The sequence below is a fragment of the Falco biarmicus genome, chromosome 8 (assembly GCF_023638135.1).
Source record: "Falco biarmicus isolate bFalBia1 chromosome 8, bFalBia1.pri, whole genome shotgun sequence".
Lineage (NCBI taxonomy): Eukaryota > Metazoa > Chordata > Aves > Falconiformes > Falconidae > Falco > Falco biarmicus.
The window spans coordinates 10,475,077-10,496,705 of record NC_079295.1 but is presented as its reverse complement, the minus strand read 5'-3'; the positions used below and the strand labels follow the sequence as shown (position 1 = coordinate 10,496,705).

Sequence of the window (21,629 nt, the reverse complement as noted above, 5' to 3'; positions counted from 1 at the left end):
CTCACTGGAGATTTCTTTCTCATGTCTATTCTCAGGAACAACTACTGCTGTTACCTTTCTTTAGGGTTTAGCCACTCACTGCTCAGATCCATCTCCTTAGCGTATACAGGTACTTCTCTTAGTCCACATTTCTCATCCTTTTTGTCCTACCCCCTGCCCCCCCATATTAATATGTTTTAGAAAGTGTTGTGTTACTCCAAAGTACACCCTAGTCTAGTTCCCATCTCCTTTTAGCAACAGAAACTGTTTCAGCAAGCCTGAAATAATGACTTCTTGATCAAAGATCACAGCCTTTGCCTCATGCTTTCTCACAGATAAAGCTGTTCACTCATCATTCATTATAGAATCATAGAATGGTTTGGGCTGGAAGAGACCTTAAAGATCACCTAGCTGCTCCAAGCCTGCTGCCACGGGCAGGGCCACCTTCCACCAGCCCAGGCTGCTCCCAGCCCCGTCCAGCCTGGCCTTGAACACTGCCAGGGATGGGGCAGCCACAGCTGCTCTGGGCACCTGTTCCAGTGTCTCACTACCATCATAGTGAAGAATTTCTTCTTTATATCTGATCTACATCTACCCTCTTTCACCTTTTTATAATGATTTCTACTCCTTCCATTACTGTGCAGTTCTCTGTTTCTTTGGTTACTGCTCCAGCTTCTTGCATCATCATTTTTGTAGATATCTTCCTTGTTCCTGCCTTTAGTTTGGAGGAATGCTGTGTTGCTTTTGACTGTCTTCTCTCTTTGAATCTTATCACCAGGTGACCTCCTCCTCTCATACATGGTCAGGTACTATTTTTATGCAGCTAATTTGCAAATCTTTTTTTCACCCCATGGTTTGTTTGCCTCTGTTCAGGCATGCATTTCATCTAGCATCTTCAGCATTTCTGGCTTGACAGCTTGCTGATAACAAAGGTAAAGCAGAGCTCTGTATTTCCCTGTAGGAAACTCTCATGTCCCTCACTTTTTATCCCACCCTCATTATATTACCATCCGCTGTCAGTTGATGTTTGTTATCTAGACACATTCAGTTATGAATTCTTCTGCTCTAGCTTTAATGTCACCATTATCTCTTCCATCATCTAGAATGGGTGTCCCTAGTGTCATTTTTTTCCCTCTTCAACCTTCTGTTTAGATTATTCCTAGCTCTTACTATCTTCAGCTGTGGACAAAAAGGCATCCTGTATTTTCAAAGTTACACTTTTATTATTTTAATTGCCTGCCTTTACCATCGGTGTTTTTCGTCTGGTCCATTTTAGCTGCTCTTGCTGGGATCCCCTTTATCTGACACAGTTCAGTTCACTGGAGCAGAACTTTGGCATTTGTTCCAAGTTATCAGTGACCAGTTTCATGCTCTTTCATCTATAAAGCTATTGAGGCATCTCTTACATAGCTAGGAATCTGCTTTAATTTCCTCTAAATCTCTAGAATGTTTTCCTAACTGTTCTGCTCTCAGTATTTCTTTCTTTATGCTTTCATGCTTTCTCAAATACCCCTTCTCTCTCCTTTCAAATGTAATTTCTTATTCTTGTGGCTTTGAGACTTTTTGGTATATACTTGCATAAATATCTCTTTTGTTTGCCATCTGTGCAGCATTTGTCTAATCTTTTTAATAAGATAAGGCCAAGAACTTAGTTTTTATTTTGTCCTCTTTTATTGTGAGGCTTTATACTATTAAGCCGCTGTAGACATTTAAACCATTATCAGTAATACTTCACAGGATTTCTTTTCTCCTCAAATACACTTCAATGGGTTTTAGGCGTAATCGTTAAGATGGAGGTGATAATATACTATATACAAAATACACTTGCTGAAATTAATTTGCACAGAGATCTGTGAATGGAAAGCAGTGGCAAACCTCTGCACATGCCCCTTTAGTACACGTGCAGTGCCCCTTCTTTGGCAAACCGGCAAAGTCACTGAAGAAGAAGAAAGCCACTAGATGTCTATAGCTGGTGTTGGGTATGATATATAGGTAAGCAGACAAGGAACTTAAGGCTGTAGCAAAGACTCTAAATAGTCATTTTTACCTGTGTTTCTGTGTTTCTCACGTGGGAATCCTTCCATGTGGCAGATTTAGCAGAACATCTGTCTCAAATCAAAAAATCTCCTAGGAGATTATGGATTTACGTGGTATGGAATAAATGGACGAAAGGAATAGTAATGAGTCACCGAGATCAGATACTATTGACTCTGGAACCAGAGCCAAAACAGCTTAACTACTAATTGTGACGCATCATGTCTTCCTTAATACTTCCCTAGTACTTGACAACTTAAAGTAGCAAATATGAGCTCTGAGTGACCATTACTGCTCAGAGTAATGTTTTTGAGATTGTGATGGGTGGCTGCATGAGAACATCAGCTCCGTACTTTGCAGTGGTTAAAAAAGAAAACCAAGCATTACAAATCCTTAAGAAAGGAATAGAGAATAAAGCAGGGGACATAGCTGGGCGAATCTATAGTTTGCCAACAACTGAAAATAGTCTTAAGAACAACATAGTGGATTCATAAACTGTCCAGAGAAGAGTAGCAGGGTTGTTCAAATGCTGCTTAATAAGGAACAACCGAGTAAGGCAGGGTTCTTCAGCCGGGAACACAGGTGGCTATAGAGTCATGAATGGCTTGGGAAGAGTGACAAGGGATTGGTGGTTTTTTTGGTGATGATTTTGGTTTGGTTTGGGGTGGGTTTTTTTGCCGTCTCTTCTAACACACGAGCTAGAAGGTAGGGAAATAAACCAACGAGAGGCACATTGAAAGGAAACCTGAGAGAGTGGTGGTTCTTGCATCCATCCATTATGGTCATCTGCAGAGGCTCAACAGGAGATTAGACAGAGCTCACGGAACAAGCGTTTCTGGAGGTCTCAGAACATGTATGTGGCTTAAGAAGCCTTTGAGCTGAGAGTGGCTGACAGCTGGGAGGTAACAGTTCCCTGTTCCTTCTTCCCTAGACATCCACTTTTGGCAAGTATCAGAAATAGGGTATGTGAATCTTTGATCAGAGCACTAGTACTTGTTTTGCAGTGCATTGAGGCATTATGAGCAACGGTATTTTAATAAGACTGCATTTAAGGCATACATTTCGTTATCATCAGCAATAAATTTTAATTTTTAAAAGTTAACATTTTATTCTTTGGAGAGTGCGTGGGTGGCACATTTTCATTTGTGCTTTGAAGGTACTGTGGTGAATAAGTGGAAGATGTATTTTATTTTCATCTGGAGAGTAGAATGGTGGTATCATTTTTCACCTCTAACAGGTTTTCTTTAAAGCAGGATCAGTCAGCTTGCTATATGTGTCATCAATCCATTGCAGGCTGTGTGGTTCCTTCACATTTCTTTTGAATAACAAGATCTTATTAATAAAACGAACGTTGATAATTTTACTTTCTTTGTCTGACTTAATCTGCCTATCATACAAATGGATCTGAGTCCTTCTTAATGATGAACTCGTCGTGAAGGTTCACCACTTCTGCTTAATTATCTCCATAACCCACTGACTGAGTGATAACCCAGTGACTAACACTGAAAAGTGATAGTGTTTCATGTGCTATAATGGACCTTGAGGTTTTCCAGCAGAGCGTTTAATTCAGACGGTGCCTTTTCTCTTTGTAAGAAGAAAGGAGAGCTCAGGAATTTAAAGTGTTGCTTTATAGTTACATTTGTAAAAAACAAACCAACCCAAAACAGATTGGCATTGCAGTATAGATCAAATGAGAGTAAATAAATTTGCATTAACTATAATGCCTGAACTAGCAGCACAGGTACTTCACATTCAGAAGAAGAGAGACAAAGCAGATATTCATTTCTAAGCATCAGGGTAGGAACGTTTCCAGGTGGAAAGTGGAAATTAACGGAGCTATGACGGTTCACAGCAGCTTATATATTTCTGTTTATAGTTTGTTTTACTGTATCACTCAGTTAAAGGAATTAAGGTTGTATTTTGTTTCTCCTCTTCAGTGGGATAGCATTTCTACTTAAATTTTGTGCACATGGTTTCATAGAACCTATTGTTACTAGCCTGAAAATGGTGCTTTTTCTTAATTTCTGGGATTGTTATGTTTTAGGCCTAGTTCTTTTCCTCTTGTATGTGTAAATAATAGTTTGTTTCTTTAGGAAATAAAAATAAATGTAATGACTCCTGAATTAATTGAGGGCATGAAAATGGGTATGATGATGAACTATGGAGATCCTCATCATTCCATAGGTGGGTCTGGGAATATAAACTATATGGCTTGACTGGTCTGCGGTATACTGGTCTATGGCATAGTGTCCCTTACAGGTGTAATATATTCAAGGCATTCGCTGGGTTGATTGAATTGAGATACAAGAGCAGTGAAACAGCCTGCTGAGGATATTAAAATTTATGATTTTTAAAATCTTTCATATCAAAATGTGCTTGCCATATAGCAATTCTGGGAAAATTGTTACTGTTTGCAGACTGTTGGCTGAAGGTGGTAAATCAACTAACCTTTTTTTCCCAGGAAGTAATCCAAAGTGTGAATTTTTATGCGGGTTTTCACTTTTAGGCTTGCACTTACTAGTGACCCCATGGCGAGGTTCTTTTTCCTAACAATACAATACAAATGCTTTTTATCAGTTATTTAGCTCCTAGCAGAAAGCAACCTGTAGTATTAAATCTGAGTTTGCTTGCAAAAGTCAATGAAGCAGCTGTTCTTTTTTTTTTTATAAATGAAGAAACTAATGTATTTGCGATCAAAATTTTCCGTGTCCATTTTCTTATATTAGGTTTGTACTTGATTTGTAACTAACAGAACAGAGAAAAATAAGATTACAGAAGGAGAAGAACCTATTATCCTTATTCTGTTAGCTTTTTTAAAATAGAGCAGTGTTAAACATTTGGGTAAGAACTTGCCTAATTTCAAGATAGCCTTAGAATGGACATGAACAACATGCTATAAAGAGTTAGCTAGGTTTGCTTAGAAGTACTAAGGTCCTTCCAATACTAAGGTGAAGTTTGAAAAGACAGGGGAGAGATGCTGAAAGCTTGTATTCATCATATTAGGTACCTCCTTTTCCTTCTCTGCTGAGGATAAGACTGTCACATTGATGTAAACTTCTTGCTCGTTAAAGGTACAGCATGTAGATCTAGATTTGTATAAAGCGTTGAAAATAAAAAATAACCCATTGCAGAGCAGGCGAAATCTGTTTTGTTTTTCAACTTTTTTTTTTTTTACAAAGTTTGTTGGAAATTTTCTTCACTTTATGGCGAAAAAGAAATACTGTGTATAAAAATGAGAGATTTTAAAATAAAGAAACATTTTTACTTTTCCCATTATAATATCTAAAAATACAGAAATTACTTTCTGGAAAAAGATGTGTTTCTGTACAGATCAGACATAGTTCCTTGGGTTTTGTTTTGTTTTTAAGGAAGCCTGAAATGTGCAAGAGTTCTGAAAAATGAGAACAAATTCATTTTTGTTATATATATTCCTGTTCTTGCAATTACTTAATTATGTGAGTAAAGGCTAGCAGAGTAATTAATAATAAAGCTTCTTTTCCATGAAAATGAAGTAATTTTAAGATTTATTTGAATCTTTTTTATTCTGTTAACTTTGCAAATAATTATTAAATGAGCTATAAGCTAAATTGCTTAGTATGTCTTTTAAAAATCAGCATCAATTTAATGAAACTTTTCATGCAAGTGAGCTGCAAAACATGTATCCCTTTTGGTGATCAAGATGGATTGTATATGAGTCTCAGCTATTCCAGGTGGAAAAATGGAGAGCAAATGTGAGTCTTGGCTGGATCTTAAATATAGTAATATTTGGAACTAAAGAAAATATGCTTGGTTTCATCCTGTTTCCTCTGGAAAATTTCACGTGAAAACACTCATTTCAGTCTGAATGAAGAATTTCCCAGCTTCTGTGTTTGGGTGAACGATAGTTTTTTGAGGTGAATACGCAAAATTTTTGCTAGTGAGTTATTTGAATTATGCATGTAGTGTTAAACAGAACTCACCATGCCCAACTAGGCACCTGGGTTTTTTAAAAAAGAAAAAGACCCTTCAGAGACTGCTTTTAAAATTATGTGTTCTTTACATATTAAAAAATGAGATTGATGTCAACTCTTTGTGTTTATCCCTTAGGGTGAAGTTGTATAATTCTGCTTTTACTTTTGCAAATCTGTCTTGCGGTAAGACACCTCACAGCCGCGAGCTGAGCCGCCGTGGCCATGCCTTATTCATTGCAATGGCCGGGTTTCTCCTGGCTTCTCGAGGCTCTTCTAACAGAGCCAAACTCATTGGGTCCTGGTTGTAGAAACAGCTGTAGGCTCGAAAGCAGAGGCGAATGGTCATAGGGGATATTCCGGTGTTTCTGTAGCTTTCAAGAACTTCTGGGGTTTTTTGTGTACTGGGTAGTCATTTGATTTGGGCTGACCTCATTCTTCCTCTCTTCTTTGTTTGGTGTTTTTTTCTGTTTTAGTTGGGTCCCATTAAAATTGTTATAAATTTACTGTTCTTGAGTTTCCAGGGAGTGAAAAATACATTTTCCCTTTATGAAGCCATGTTGGATAAACTGTATAAACCCACACTGTGTCTCGGTGTGTGGCTAGTGGTCCTGCTCCCTGAGGAAGCAGGCACATGTCACTAGTATGTGATGTGCAAATGGTCGTAGGATATTTTTAATTTTTATAGTCGAAGATGATCTCTCCAGGCACCAGGTTACCGTGGCATGGAAGAATTTGCAGTTGCTAGTGTAGTAATTCAGATGACACAGCACCTTGAGTCTGGCTGCTTTCACGTATGAGAAATAATGAATTGGGAAACGATTGTGAGAAATTAGTACTTTGAAACCAGAAGGGCAGGAACAGAGTATTGTGAACAGCACTAATCCATGAAATGTCTTTGATCTCACAGTACAGCATTTATTTTTTAAATGTTGTGAAATATATTTTTAAAATTTTAAGGCTTTTAACATCAAAAATGAATTACGATAATGCAGATTACAGAATTTAAAACAATGAATTTTAATCCTCTTTTGTCGTAAAGACTCCATAGAACTTTCAACCCACATGGTGTTTCTTGTGAATTTATGTCTCTCTGGATTGCTGAATAGCACGTATGAATTGCTTTTTCTTGTAACTTTATATATAAAGGCTCCTTAGGACTAGATGGTTTGTTCCCTTGGCTTCACTGACTGCAGGAAAACATAACTTGTCTAACAGGTGTAGCAGCACATGACTTTTAGGTTGTTCTTTTAGCCCGTAAGGCTAAAATTACTGTATCTTGTGAGCTTTAACTTGAATGTGCATATATGAAATCAACTGCAACAGTGGTGATAAAGTGTTTTATTCTCTACAGAAACATAGAGATCAAAAAGACTGCGTTAAATAGAGGAGGAACAAAACTGTTTTACAGGATAACTTTAACGGACAACAAGTTTTTCTTACCTTTTTTTTTTTTTTAACACAAAGGGGTCTGTAGCTTTTATGAGCACAGATGGCTTAAAAGTGTGCCACCCAATAACTGGAGACTGCTGGGAAGACGATTCCTTGTCCAGTCAATAGCATAATTGAAGGTCCTTCAGTGAAATAAGGTATCTTTGAAGTTACTATCTTGTTAACTTCTCACTTAGTACATCAAAGTAAGGAAAGGATGCCTTTATTTCTTGTAAATGCAAATTATGGCTCTTGATTGTGTGAAGCCCTGCTTCAAAACCTTGCAGATATCCCAGCTGATTTTGATGATGAATGTTTTGTCATTGGTAATACAGGAATGGCTTTCAGCTTTTAATGGAAGTGTTGTACTTTGGTGATCTCACTGCAGCAAATTGCGTATGGAAATTGATTTCTCACTGGATCTTCCTCTTACGGTGTTTATGTTATCACCCTGACAAGTCCTAAACAAAAACTTAAGTTTTTTTCTACTTTATCATAACAACAAGAACAGAGAATGAATGTTGCAGTTTAATGTTCAAAATGTCTGATTTTCTGTTGGTTTACGGTAAGATATTATCAAATTTCCCCCAGCGATGCTTAAAATAGTTGTGCAATAAATTGCAGTATCTTAGTTAAGCAGTATTTATAGACTCTTGGCATTTTAGTTCGTTTGCCTGATCTCTGTGTTGTGTCAGGTACGTGTTGATCTTGTTTTCTTGCTGCGATCTGTTTTTAGTACCACATCTGTTGGCATGGAAGTCTGCTGCTTAGTATGGCTTGGTAAAAGGCAACAGATATTTCGCTACTTTTGTTTTTTACAATGACTAGATTATAGCATAATACGTGTGTACAGTATTCCTCTTAAGGGGCTGTTACAGACCTCATCATCAAGTTTTCTGAAAATGTAAGGGAAGTCTTGGCTTTTGGAAAGCAGCGTTATCTGTCCCCAAGTGATGGGTGGCTTGATGGGGTGAGTAGAGCAAGCAAGCTGGAATGGTGCCCAAGTGCCGTAAAGGATGGCCTCATTTGTTAGCCCAGTAGTCCAGTCTGCAGTACAGATGGTTGCAGTAACTGCATGGTAAGCCTTTTCTTTGTCGGAAATGGATGAGCCTCCAGAATTCTACTCTTTGCTATAAATGGCATGTATAATATACCTCAGTGAATCTTTACAACCAAGGAAACTGAAGAATTATAGGAACTTTTGGTCCTTTTCCTTTAGGACCCTTTTTGTCTTGGGAGGGGACATCATAACTGGAAGCAGCTTTCTCAGTGCTGCAGATGTTAATGCCTGTGTTGAAGATGTGGTTTGTTAGAGGGGGAAGGTGCTGTCTGTACCGTCTGGGGAGAGGTACAAAAAGAAGGGCGTACACATTTCTAAAGCTGCAGAAAGCAGAAGCGCCAAAGAAACTGGGAAAACCAAACACACAGAACCTCCAACGTGTACTAAGAGGGGATAATTAGTCTTGTTACCTGCATAGCAAAGGGTTGTCAGTGAAGGACTCTCCGGGCACAACAAGCAATGCCTCTTGTATCCATCCATAGCAGAGGAATGCTGACACAACGGCAGAGCAGCTGAGCAGAAAGCTCTTCTAGCCAAGGAAATTTTCAGTGAGCCAGGCAATATTGACATGGGTAGTAAGATCGCTTGGCTTTCCAGTGTCAGTAGAAAATACCAAAACCTATCCAACTTTTCCACCGAGACTGCTAAATGAACTCTGTAATCAGTGCTGCAATCACAAACATTGTCTATATGTCTTCATATGGTACAATAGTGCTATGCTATATATGACACTGGTGTGAGCCAGAGCCATACTGACCTCAGACTGGTTCCCAGAGTCTGTACAGATGTAAAGATGCCATTGCTAAGCAATTCAACTCAGTTCAAACTACCACCACTGCCTGCAGCGGGTCTCCATAACCTGGTAATCAGAGTTGACAGGGAAACCTTTCTGCTGAAGGGAAGGTCAGAAAAACTGGGGCTGTGAGAATTGCCAAAATGTTTCTTACTTTTCAGCTGTTCTCCATACAAATCATGCTCTTCCTGTGGGTGCTTATACTGGCATCAATATCTTTTTAAAATCTTAAAGATTGTCAGAATGTCAGAAGAACTTAATGCAGGTCCGCTGGAGAACACGGAAGCTGGCAAGTACAAAGGTGGGTTACAGCCTGTTTGCTTACTCCTGAACTCTGCTATTCCAGACAGTTCCTCTTGATATACAACTATAAAGGCCCTTAATACATCGCACTTGTATACTGGAACCTTCACAGCATCAAATGGCTCCAGTTCCTTCTGTCGGAGTGATTAGTCATACGCTAACGAAGATGAATTGCAGCTTGAATGCAAGATCTACCTCCCCCCCACCTCCATATTTCAAAATGGTTTTCTGACGTATCTGCTTTGCTTAGTGAAGATGGTCACTGAACTAGTGTCTTAGAAAAAATCGTTGCCTTTCTCTTGAGCTTACTCTTAATACTACTTCATCCAGATACTGTGATGGAAATTCAGCTAACTGGCAGAATTTATTTCTTCTATGCTAAGAACACAAATTGATAATAGTGTGGAACCTCTGCAGCAAGTTGTAAAGTGTGTATGAAATTACAAAATAAAATCTACTCTCAGACCACAGAATGATGGCTTCAGTCTCTTAGGCTTTGCGGTGTTTATGGCATTATTCATTTTGGATCCTGAAATGGAAAGTCCAAAAACCGGTGAAGTAAGAAATCCAGGACTGTTGTTTAGTTTTTTTTAATATCCCATCTTTAGATATCTGCTTCATTATGCTAAATACCCTTCTAGCTATCTTTTCTGAGTTTTCTGAAAGCATGCTTTTAATCAGTTAAAATAGTGCCAAAGTAAACTGTTCTTATATTATTTTTTATATTCCATGTAGTTACTATAGAGCTAGAGGTCATGGGAAGAATATACATTAGTAGTCAATAAAAAGTACTCGCTGACTCCCATCAGTCAGTGTTTCAGTACTGGCTTAGGCAGGTAGAACAAGTTACCAAAGTGATCAATGACAGTTTCCAGGTAACTTATATGATAAATATATGCTAACTCTCACTTTAATATAGTCAAGTAACCCCAAGTTCAGAGACGCATAAAAATATAAACTAATTCCTGGCCTGGCTTGATGTATTTTCGTCATCTTTCTGGATGTGCAGTTACTCAGCTATGTATTTGTAGTTGAAACTTTTGAAAATGAAGTATGAGGGAAAGGCATGGGATGGGGAGCTTGAGAAAAACCTGGTATGAGCAGGGGGTAAAGCAACAACAAAACCTGGAGACACATCTGTGAAGATCGTCATTCTGTCCTGGGGTAGATAACCCCACGTATCGGTACAGGCTAGAAACCAGCTTAATTGCAGCCCTGCTGACAAAGCTAGTTGAATATGAGCCAGCCACGTGCAGTCATCACAAAGAAGGAAAACAACATACTGGGCTACACTGGGAGAACTATGGCCAGCAGGTGCAAGGGAAGTGGGTTGTCCTCCCTTCACTTGGTGCTGGTGAGGCTACACCTGACAAACGATCTCCAGTCTTGGGCCTCCTATGTCCAAATGGGTTTTGGGAAGCCAGAGAGGATCTAGCAGGTGGCTACCAAAATGAGTAGGGTCATAGGACACACGACCTAGGAAGGGACATTGAGGAAGCTGATCTTATGTAGTTGTCCACAAAAAGGAGACTGAAGGGGGACTGCAGCAGAGCTATAACTACTCTTAAGGGGTTTACAAAGATGATGGAGCCAAACCCTTTCTGATAGTGGTAGCTGATAAAACAGGACTGCGGCCACAAAATGTAGCTTAGGAGGTGCAGACTGGACACCAGAAAACACTATATCACAAGGATGATGGTGCAGCCCAGAAGCTGATACCCAGAGAGATGACGGAAAATCCATTCGTTGGGGTTTCCAAGAGTTGGCTTGAGAAAGCCATGGCTGATATGTTCTAGTGTTGGCAACAGTCCTGCTTCAAGCAGGAGCCTGGACTAGAGATGTCATTTCCTACCTTTCTGTCATTCTAAGGGAAACCCCCCCCCCCCCCCCCAGAGCAATCTATTTTATTACTTAGCAACTGATTAAGTTTAACAAAGTATATATAGAAGATGAATCTTAGTAACCATCAGCAGGAAAACAAGGCAAAGAACATATTTCTTCTGTGTATATAGCTCACAAAGGAGGCTTTGCAAATTGCTAATAACTGTATCAGCATACAACTCCTTGATTTGCATTTGTACTTCAATGATTTTTTTTTTTTTTTTACTTTAATTTGTGCAATTCTGAATATTTCAGTGTATCTCAGTGAAGGCAAGGTCTTTTGTAGAGTGGGACAGCTGTTTGGGCTTCTGGTAAGTTTCTCCAAATACAAGTGCTATCAGTATTTCTACTTCCAGAATTACTTCTCTATAGGTGTGTTTGAAGTAGCATCATCATCATTATTCACATTTCTCAGTGTCTGCACCGTCTGATTTGTGATGTAGTAGTCAAAGCCAAGAGTCCCACTAGCAAGCAGGTGGTACTTACGGGTCTAATTTCTTGAGCTGTGTGTGTGCTTTATTGTCATTCTGTATTTCTATGCCTGTTTTTTACTTAATGTGTTGCTTTATTTTAATGCCTAGTTAAATTAACTGAATATGCTATTTGTGCTTATTTTCTGTTAAACTCATGCAAAGTACTCAACAACTTTTTGAGTAATCCTGGGGAAGGAAAAGTCGCATTCAAGGTATTTTAGTTTTACTGTAACTTTCATTCTAAGGTTGAAAGGTAAGTAGTTGCTAGATAAGATAAGCATCACAGTGATACATTTTAGTTTTTTCATATGTGTTCATATAGTTGTGTGTTGTTTGTAAACCATCCCAGAGTTTGTGCTGGCTTGTCATAAGCCAAAATGCAACTGATGGAGGGACTTGCTTGCAACTTGTACATCTTCAGAAGATTTGTTCTTTCTTTGATAACTTATGAGGCAGTAGAGAAATAAGCGATGGCAAAGCTTCACTCATTATTAGTAATTTGTCTTGACAAGCAAGTCGCTGCTGTATTGGAACAATCTAATTGGTAGAGCCCTTCACCTAATTATAAGTTTGTTAAGAAAACATCAAGACAAAACATCACTGGTTCATTTTTTTTAGTATAAAAAACAGAGGGTGCAGGTTCTTATATCAAAACATGCTATAAAAGCAAACTCATAAATATAAATAAAAAATCATACTATACGCACAGCACACGGGCTCTGTATACTTGTGCTGTATGTGCTGTACATGCTTGCGTTTTATTTCTGTTTTCTCATATACTTAGTTGCCTGTATTTGTCCTCTAAGAGAAAATCAGAACCAAGTGTCCCCCTCATGCTGTAGAGAAGTACCGCTGGGCTGCATCCCTCCGCCAGCCCCCACTGCCCTTCCTAGCTTGCCCATGATTTGATCCGGGATAGGGCTCTCCTGCTGCCAGAGGCCTTCTGTCTGGGGGCTGGACTGGATCGACTGCTGTTTAATTAGTAAATTCCATTTTATGTCATTCTCTCTTATTGCCTGGATTATACACAGAGTCCTTCATTCAGTTCAGCCTCCTCAATCGCAGACCTCTTGGGAAAAAAAAAATAATTTCTTTTGTATTTGTGAACTTCTCAGCTGCCCGATGAATGGCTGCCCCTTGGTGGCTTAAGCAGTTTTAAACAGTGAATGTCTCAAATGCAAATAGTTTCAGTGTTGCTCTGTTCTTTCCACTTTCTTTTTACCAGTCTGGAGCTTGCTTACTCTTGTTGAATTATGTGACCTGATGAGACATGTCATTTTTTATTTTAAAAAGGTAAGCTGTAGTGCAGATGAGGATACTCTTACCTGCAAGCAAGCAAAACCTGTGGATCCAGTCGTACTGCCAGCTCAGTTTTCAGTGCCTGTGTCTGTATTAGCGGCTTTTGTGGGTCAGTAGGAATGAATCTGAAACCGTTGGCACCAGTAAAGTACTGGCTGTTGTACCAAGACACTTTCTCTTTTCCTGTTTGCAACAAGACAAATAACAGGAAAACTGTGCTGCTGGCTTTGTTTGAGTTTGCTTCTGCAACATTCTCCTTCCTTGTGTTCTCTGTGGGTGTGTGTTCCCTTCAGATGCTCGCTTCTATTTGAGGATTCTGTTTGGGCTAGCATCTCTGTTAATACATAACAGTAGTATAATTTCAAATTTTTTAATGCTATTAGTATAATCACAGTTTCCAGTGTTGTCAGAATTAAAATGTTTCAAAAGTCAAGGGAGAAAACTGTTCTTTAAAGCTGAGGATCCTAAAATGGACTTTGAAACTAAAGATTGCATGTTCGTTTCAAATTGCCAACTGTGTTACTTGCTACTCTGCAAGATTCTTACAAGGACAGATGTGTATGGCTAACAAGAAGATTAAAGGAGTTAAAGGGATCTTCTGTTCTAAGTTCAGAAGATGGACATAGAAAATAACAGCCTTTAAAAAAAAAGGAAACTCAAATGTTCATTTAAATTAACAAACCTTGGAGAAATTCAGCCTTCCAAAAGTAATGAGAAAGATTCTTTTAACACTTAATCAAAAAAGGTTGTTGACCTGTAAAAGAAACCATGGCAGCCGCAACCATTTGGAGATGTTAAAAGAATATCACTGAAGGTCAGCAGATAAAAGGCTTCCTCTAGTCTTGGCTGAAGCATTTTTTTCACTGAGGGCTTTACTTTCTGTATCGTTAAGAGTGTGTGGCTTATTCATATTATTCCCCTAAAAATGTCAGAATAGTAATGTAGCGCTTTCTGAAACTTACTGAAAAAGCCAAAATGCTATACATAGTTCAAAAAGAAGAAAAAAACCTCTATTTGTAAAAGGTATCTACACCCACAAGTGTTCCTTGGTGTGAATCCTGGGACCTAAAGGAGTTGACAGGTACTGAGAACCATTATGACAGAAAAAGAACCATAAGCAAGAAGGGACTGGGATTTTAAGCAGGAATGTTTTCCTTTCAAGTAAAGTAGGGGGCAAAATAGAAGATGTAATTGGTTCCTCCCAATGTGGGAAGAGGTCAAATGCTTCTGGTGGGCTACTTCTACTGACTCTGGTTAGTGCCACGGTAGCCTGTTCACTGGGGATAGGTCTGCACTAGGTAATGCGTATGACCTCTTTCTGGAGAGACAGAACTGCAGTAATACTCCTCTACATCATTGAGAAGCAGAATGTGTTTTCTTAAAGAAAAAAAAATAATGCTGGATATGCATATATAAATATTGGGATGAGCACCACGTACATCTCTGCTCACCTGAATGACCACATTAAAGATGATGTCTGTTAAAGGCTTTGACCAAAGCTAAATTTTTCCATTCTGTTCTAGAGTGTTTCATTCATTTACAGGTTTCGAACAAGGTCCATTTGCTGCAATGTGTAGCAATTTGTATGCCTCAGAGCATCTGATGAAGCGTTCCTTCAGCAGCATGAAAGCAGAAAAAATACCTTTCAAAGCTGTAGAGTGGTATTGGTGTTTTTATAATTCAATCAAGGAGATCCAGCTTCTGTCTGTACACAAGCCAAGGACTTATTCCGAGAACGGAGTTGGTCCACCTAGAATAATTCTGTTACTACCTACAACTAGCAATTTGGGAGAAATGTTAAAATAGTATTACTATTACTATATTACTCCTATACTAGCAGTAGTTCTAACTATTGCTTATAGTATATTATCAAATTATTAGTTGATTTGATTGAGGACTGATTTGGGCAGGTCATGTAGATATTTTTTATGTCCTTCATTTGTATCAGAAAGGAGAAAGCAGGTGTCTTCCATCTCCAAAAGTTTACCCTAATTTTTATGTGCCATTTTACACTCATTTGTAAACTGGGCTAGCAAGCTGGTGAATTGGTGGCAGCTAAGCAACAGTCAAATTATTGCCCTTTTCATCTTCCTCAGTTTATATTTCTTTGAGGCAGAAGTAGTGCTGCACAATTTGGTCTTGAGAATTAAAATTGTATCCATACAGGAACAGGATGGTAGATAAGAACTTGCAAACTGGGAGTGTTAATTTATCTTGTGATCTGCACAAAGTCAATGATACTAGGGCCAAAGATGGGATTCTTGGTACGATAATTAAATATGTCATTATTAGGATGGATTTCCAACACTATTGTGGCTTTTTAAATGTGAAGGGCAGGTGAAGGGAAAGGTGAAGGTAGGTTTCATATTAATTTCAGTATATGTTGCAGTACAGAAGGTACAAAGGTTTTATGTTCAGCAATAAATTATTGTAATTATTATTAAAAGCCTAAATGAATAAAATGTAGATTTATTTTTTGTTGCTTTGCAAATGCATAGCAAATTGCAATTCTTTCTGTAAGTTTATTACAGTTTCTCTAACTAATATTTGTTGGCCGTTATCACTAAGAATTCTAGAATGTTCTCTCAACAACCAAAAGTCTGATTCTCTCCCTGTGTATTGAAATGCAAGTGAAACACTGATTATTACCTGTGACAGGTTTTTTGTTTGACATCCTTTGGAAACCAGGCCTCTTGACTCGCCTAGGTAAGAGAGAGAGCTTAGTGGAATAATAATTCAAAATATTTCTATATTGTCTCACTGTTTAGTTATCTGTTTTCTGCAGGAGTGCATTATTTGATTCTTTGGGAATATATCCTACTTTCTTATGCTAAAGAAGGATAACATTATTTTGCAACTTTGGCTTTACCCATTTACTCAGATTACATTAGCTTTAATTTGGATTTTTGTGTTTGCTTGCTTGCTCCAGTCTGTTACTGTGTAAATGTTGGCTGGAATGAGGTTTTAAGGTGAGTAGATCATAATCAGTTTCTACAGAAAAAAATATTTTTCTTTATATCTGTATAAAAACTCAAGGAACTTTCCTCGACTATCTCTGGTTTTTCGCTTAAGCCAGGAGATGTTTCCTTTCTGTTGTAACATCATTTCTACTTGGCATGAGTCTTCCTTGTGCTGTTTCTCTTCATTGTTTTCTGTTGGTATCATCCCTGTGTGAAACCAGACAAGAAGCAGCATATCCAGACAAAAAGGGTCTTGCTCTGTCTCAGCCTGAAGCCAGCAGTAGTGGGATCTTTACAGTAGTAATTTTCGTATAAAAAAGGCAGAATGGCATCCAGGTGTGTGATGTCGACTTCTGACCTTGGCTATTTTTTGACAACCTGGATGAAAAAAAACAACCCGAAACATGAAAATCTCTGGGTTTAGTATTCAGGAATGAATGGTTATTCAGGGTTAAGGGCCTGTCTACAAAACAGGGTCATGTTTGTGCTGCTTTGGTCAAAAACCTAGGGAAACTTCAGGACTGTTTTATGTGAATATTTAATTGCAGTTGTCACGACTGGCTAAGGAACTTGAAGCCCATCTTATATAAAATTGACCTTATAGACTTTGTGTGATGAGTATGTTGAAATTCCAATGCATAGCCAGCAATATTCTGATGTTGCAGCAGGTGTTTCTTTTCTTTTTAATTACACGGCTTCCACTGTTGTTAATATTATATTATTGACAGATGAATAGTGTCATCTATGGTAAAGTTAATCAGGCCAATGTTAAAAAATATCAATAAGTTATGCTGATTTTAAAGGATTCCTTTTGCATTAATCATTTAGACATAAAAAATGCTTGGAGAAAGGGGAGATGGGATCTGGATTTTATTACGTAGGGACAACTGGCTTCTTGGAGACTCCGTTCACCTAAATCCTGAATAAAAGAAATGTTCTGCACTGTGTTATAGGGACCTAAGAACAGCTCTGGAGTCGGGTTTATCAAGGGGAGATTTATGAACTGTGTAAGGACAAAGCATAATCAGATTGTTGCAGATTTAGGAAAAGCCATGTTTACAGTAGCAGATTCAGAGGCTTAGTACAAATATTAACCTAAGTATTATTAAGCTAATAGCATGACATTCATACGTAGGTTTTGCTTGAAAAGTGGATGGGTTTTAAGGAAAATAAATAAGGAAGCTCTTTGCTGCCACTACTGTTGGCCCTCTACTATTAATTTCCTTACTAATTATTTACAAAATACTACTTTGTTTAGATGAATGTAATGTTTTCTTCTTAAAGCTGATGATTAATATTAGGTTTGAGGTATAGTGACAGCTGGGAGAGGATTTCAAAGCTGTGATTTTGCAAATCAAACTGTTGAAGCTATTTCAGGATGGCAGCTTCAGAAATGTCACCCCTCAACACCAGTCACCTTTTAAAGTGTGCATTTCGGGAAGTAAACATTGCTGAAAGCACCAGTGAGATAATTAAGATGGTAGTTATTTTATAAGGAGTTGATGATGATTTTTTGAAAAGCATGGATTTATTTCAGCTTTTTCAGAAGAACAGTAGAAAGCTGGGAACAAACTCCGGCCTGCGATACTCTGTGTATGAGTGAGCAGTAACTGCTGCCTCTAAGTTAGTGAAAATTGTCACCTCCTACATGCTGATTAAATGGCGTGTGTATATCTCTGCATTGCGATTAGTTAGAAGCAGTAAATAGTAGAGTTTTTCCTCTAATATCGATATCTGTTTACTGGTGATATTCTTATTAGTAGCAACACTCAGATACTGCGACACTCTAATTAAATCCAGACAGTTCAGGTGTAAAATTTAAAATTGATTCAGCAGTCTCCCAGTGAGAAGATTATACTCTTTTGTTATTCTGTGCTATGTAACATACCATAATTCTGTTGCCAAATGGTTATGTGTTAGGATGAACTATTTTATGACAGTTTGGCTCTAAGCAAAACTATAACTCTGCCTATATTATGGGAAGGAGATTGCATTCAGAAGTCCTTCCTGAAATAACACGCATCCTTATAAATGCTTGAGCCTCCAAGCCATATTTATCCCAGTGCATCGCTGTTGTTGCATCATGATGAATGTAATGTTGATTTCTTTGGGCATTTTTATCGCTAATTTCTACTATGGAAAAAAATGTAGGTAAATAATCTTTTTCTCATTAGCTTATTAGTAGTCGGAATATGTAAAATCTTAATAAACCTCCTTCGAAGGTTTTGCTGTGAGATTATCTCTTGTGCCCTGTGGATATACAAGGAAGAATTGTCTGTTAAATTGTGTACTTGCAGAGTCAATTTGGAGTAACAGGATTTCAACGATAGGTTTACACTCTAAAAAAAGAGATACTAACACTGTAGGATTTTATACTTTTATTTTATTTTATTTTTACTTTTTCAGGACAACATGGTTGAGACCTAGATCTCACAGAACTTTCTTAGCCCCCAGCACTGAGCTCAAGGAGCTTTAAATAATTAGAGACAGTTAAGTTTTCCATTTTCCAGGTGGGGATACTGGAGCTCATGGGATCTGATTAGCGGTGACACCACAGAAGCTGCATGCCCCAGTACTAACTCTGTGACCCTTTCTTGAATAACCTCGGGTATCACAGGGAACATGGGCAGCTGCTACTGTGAGACCTATTTTATGCTTTTTCAGCAACCAGTTCTCACCTCTCTTCCCTGTCCTGTTGCTCCTCATTCTCATCCTTTGCCACTTAGGAGCTCCGTGAGTGCCAGCTGTACTTCAATGAAAGGCAGAATGCATTGCGCCGTAGAAAGGAGTGGCCAATATAGAGTCATAAAATCATTTAGTTTGGAAAAGACCTTTAAGATCATTGAGTCCCAGATGACTTTAGGAAGATTTTTTGTGATGCAGAGACTTACTGGCTTCTCACCCATGAAGTGGTTTTCCAAGGCTGTTGCTGCAGGAGTGTGGACACCTGCCCTGCCAGTTGTGTACTTCTCACCACAACAGCCTGAGGACAGCAGTGCCCACCGCAGCCAGGCACGTTCCACAACAGCTATAGTTTAGCTGGATCTCCCTTTGCCTTGGCACTCCTAGAAGACAGGCTTGTCCATTTTAATTCCTGGCATGCCCATCAAAATAAAAGTGTGTTTATATAATTCGTAAATGTGCATGCGGCGCTCGTTGCAAGATGCTCGACTGAGAAGACCAGGAACTGTGCAGAACAGGGCAGGACTCACTTTTGTATGACTGAACACACAACAGAACCATCAGCTTGTTTCATTATAGAATAGCGGGTTCAGTGACTGCTAATTTGTGTATGCCTGCAGGCACTGATTTATTCCAGGTGTATCACGCTGGGATAGATGTAGAACTGATCCACACATCCAGAGGTGGATCAGGATCTGATTGTCCTGATCATCCAGAGGGCTCAGGATCTTACTGCAGCTTTTCTTCCTTCCTGTCATACTTGTGTATGATGGTGCTTGTACAAAGTTTGAAGAGAAAGCTCCCATTTTTCATTGTATTCGAGAATGTTTAGTGAAACCCCATATTCTGTTGTCCACTTGAACTGCTGCTGTTAACTAGCTGATATTGCATCTAACAAGATGCTTAGGAGTCACGGGAGAAAAACAAGACTTCAATTTTAACCTGATTGACTGCAACACTTAAACATTCACTGAGAATTCTTACTTTCCTTTCTGTCTTTATATTAGACTAGGATTTAAATACAGAGTCTCTACTGTAGCATTTAGTTGCCTTTTGGTAATTTTCACCATTTCCTTGAAGTGTACTGAACTGTAACACATAATCTAGCATTTCTTTTAGTAATCAAATATTCTGAATCTTAGTGAGCCCAGCCCTTTTTATTTATTTTGTTATTTCTTGTTAATAAGATTTCCTCTGAAATATTATCCATAGGACATAATTAACTGAAACCATCTATATTCTTCCGTGTATGTCTTTTTGATACCTGCCTAGTGGAAGTGCAGGACCTTGTAACAAGATTCATGTATATTTTTCATTTGTGCTTTGTCATACACATTGCCAGAACCTAACTGGTATTTCAGGATTTTAATAACTGTATTAGAAAATAGAGGTAGAAAATTACAGTCTGTGCCTTTGCTCGTACCAGTTCAAAATGCCAATATTGCAAGGAGAAACCTTGAAGTGCATTGTTTTAGTTTTCACAGATCTAGATAAAAAGCCTGTAGCTATCAAAAAATGAATGACCTCCCTGCCCCCCTCCCCCCCCCCCCCCCCCCCCAATATCAGCTTGTATTTGTTTTTTCTTTAATAAAGCTTGCATTACTCTTCCACGTGTATTCTTGGTTTCTTGTATTCCGTATTCTTTTCCATTAAAAGTATCCTCTCTCCTCTTTATTGATGAACATTTGCTGATGTTTTTCAGTGTTTACAGGGTCTTCAGTATTGGACTTGTGCAGATTAAAAACACCCCCCTCCTGGCACCCCCCCTTCTGGCTTCCCTTCATCTCATTCATACCCTCCCAATTTGTTGTCTAAAGAAAACAGTGCTGACAGAGGTGCCCTTTTCTCACAATCTTGAGGCTATGTCACCCGTTCTTCAGTGATTTCAGGCTTTCATCTCTTTCCTTCAGCACTTTAGCCTTCTGCTCTTTTGTTTTCTCCAAGCTCTGCTCTGTTTTCATTGCATCCATCAGTATCTGTGACCACCTTTCTTTTTCTCTGTAAAAACCTTAGTGCAGCATAATATTTCTTTCTGGGTTTGAACCTAATGGGATTATCGGTGTGAGCAGGAAGATTTGTGCTAATAAATATTTGGAAGAACAAAATCATCACCTGTATGCATCAGGTTCTTAAAGGATTAATTTTTAATTCAAAGTTTTAAAAAATCAGAACTATCCAGTCCCTAACCAGATGCAATTGGAGTGAAATTCTGATTCAGTGCAGTCAGTGTGGGAGGTGTTGCTGTGGTTGTCATCTGGGACAGAATTTCACACCCTCCATTTCTTTGTAGTGATTTGAGAAGACCCATAGATTTCTGTCCACTGATTTTTATTTAGATTTAGCCATAGCTTAGCTACACTATTATGAGGAGATGGTTGAAAGCAATGGAATATCCTTTTAAACCTAAGCACTGGTGTGCAATTTTTGATAGAAGCCTCTTAGTTCCTTGTTTGCCAAGAACTGTTTTGCATTATACATGCCAGGTATGTTCCCATACTGAATCCCTTCTTCTTTTCCTGGAATTTGTACTTTATAACTTGCAAGTTGTCTCTGTTATGATGGGGTATGATGACTTTTGAATAATTTTTATTTGCAATATTGAGATAACTCAAAAAGCTTGAAGAATTTAGCTGAACTTCAATGTTAATAAAAGAGAGTTTAGCATTTGAAATGCATAATTTTATTTCAATAAGTTGGTGTAAGATATGTTAACATTTTTAGACATGAAACTTCTAAATATGTGCTTTGCTTTTCAGCTTTACAAAAGTGCAGTTTCTTACATTAGTT

General features: G+C 38.4%; 1 protein-coding gene across 1 annotated transcript in view; it reads left to right on the top strand.

Annotated features, from left to right (window-relative positions):
* Nucleotides 1-21,629, top strand: part of SPAG16 (sperm associated antigen 16) — a 413,195-nt gene that overhangs the window by 159,427 nt on the left and 232,139 nt on the right. The gene's annotated exons all lie outside the window — the stretch shown is intronic.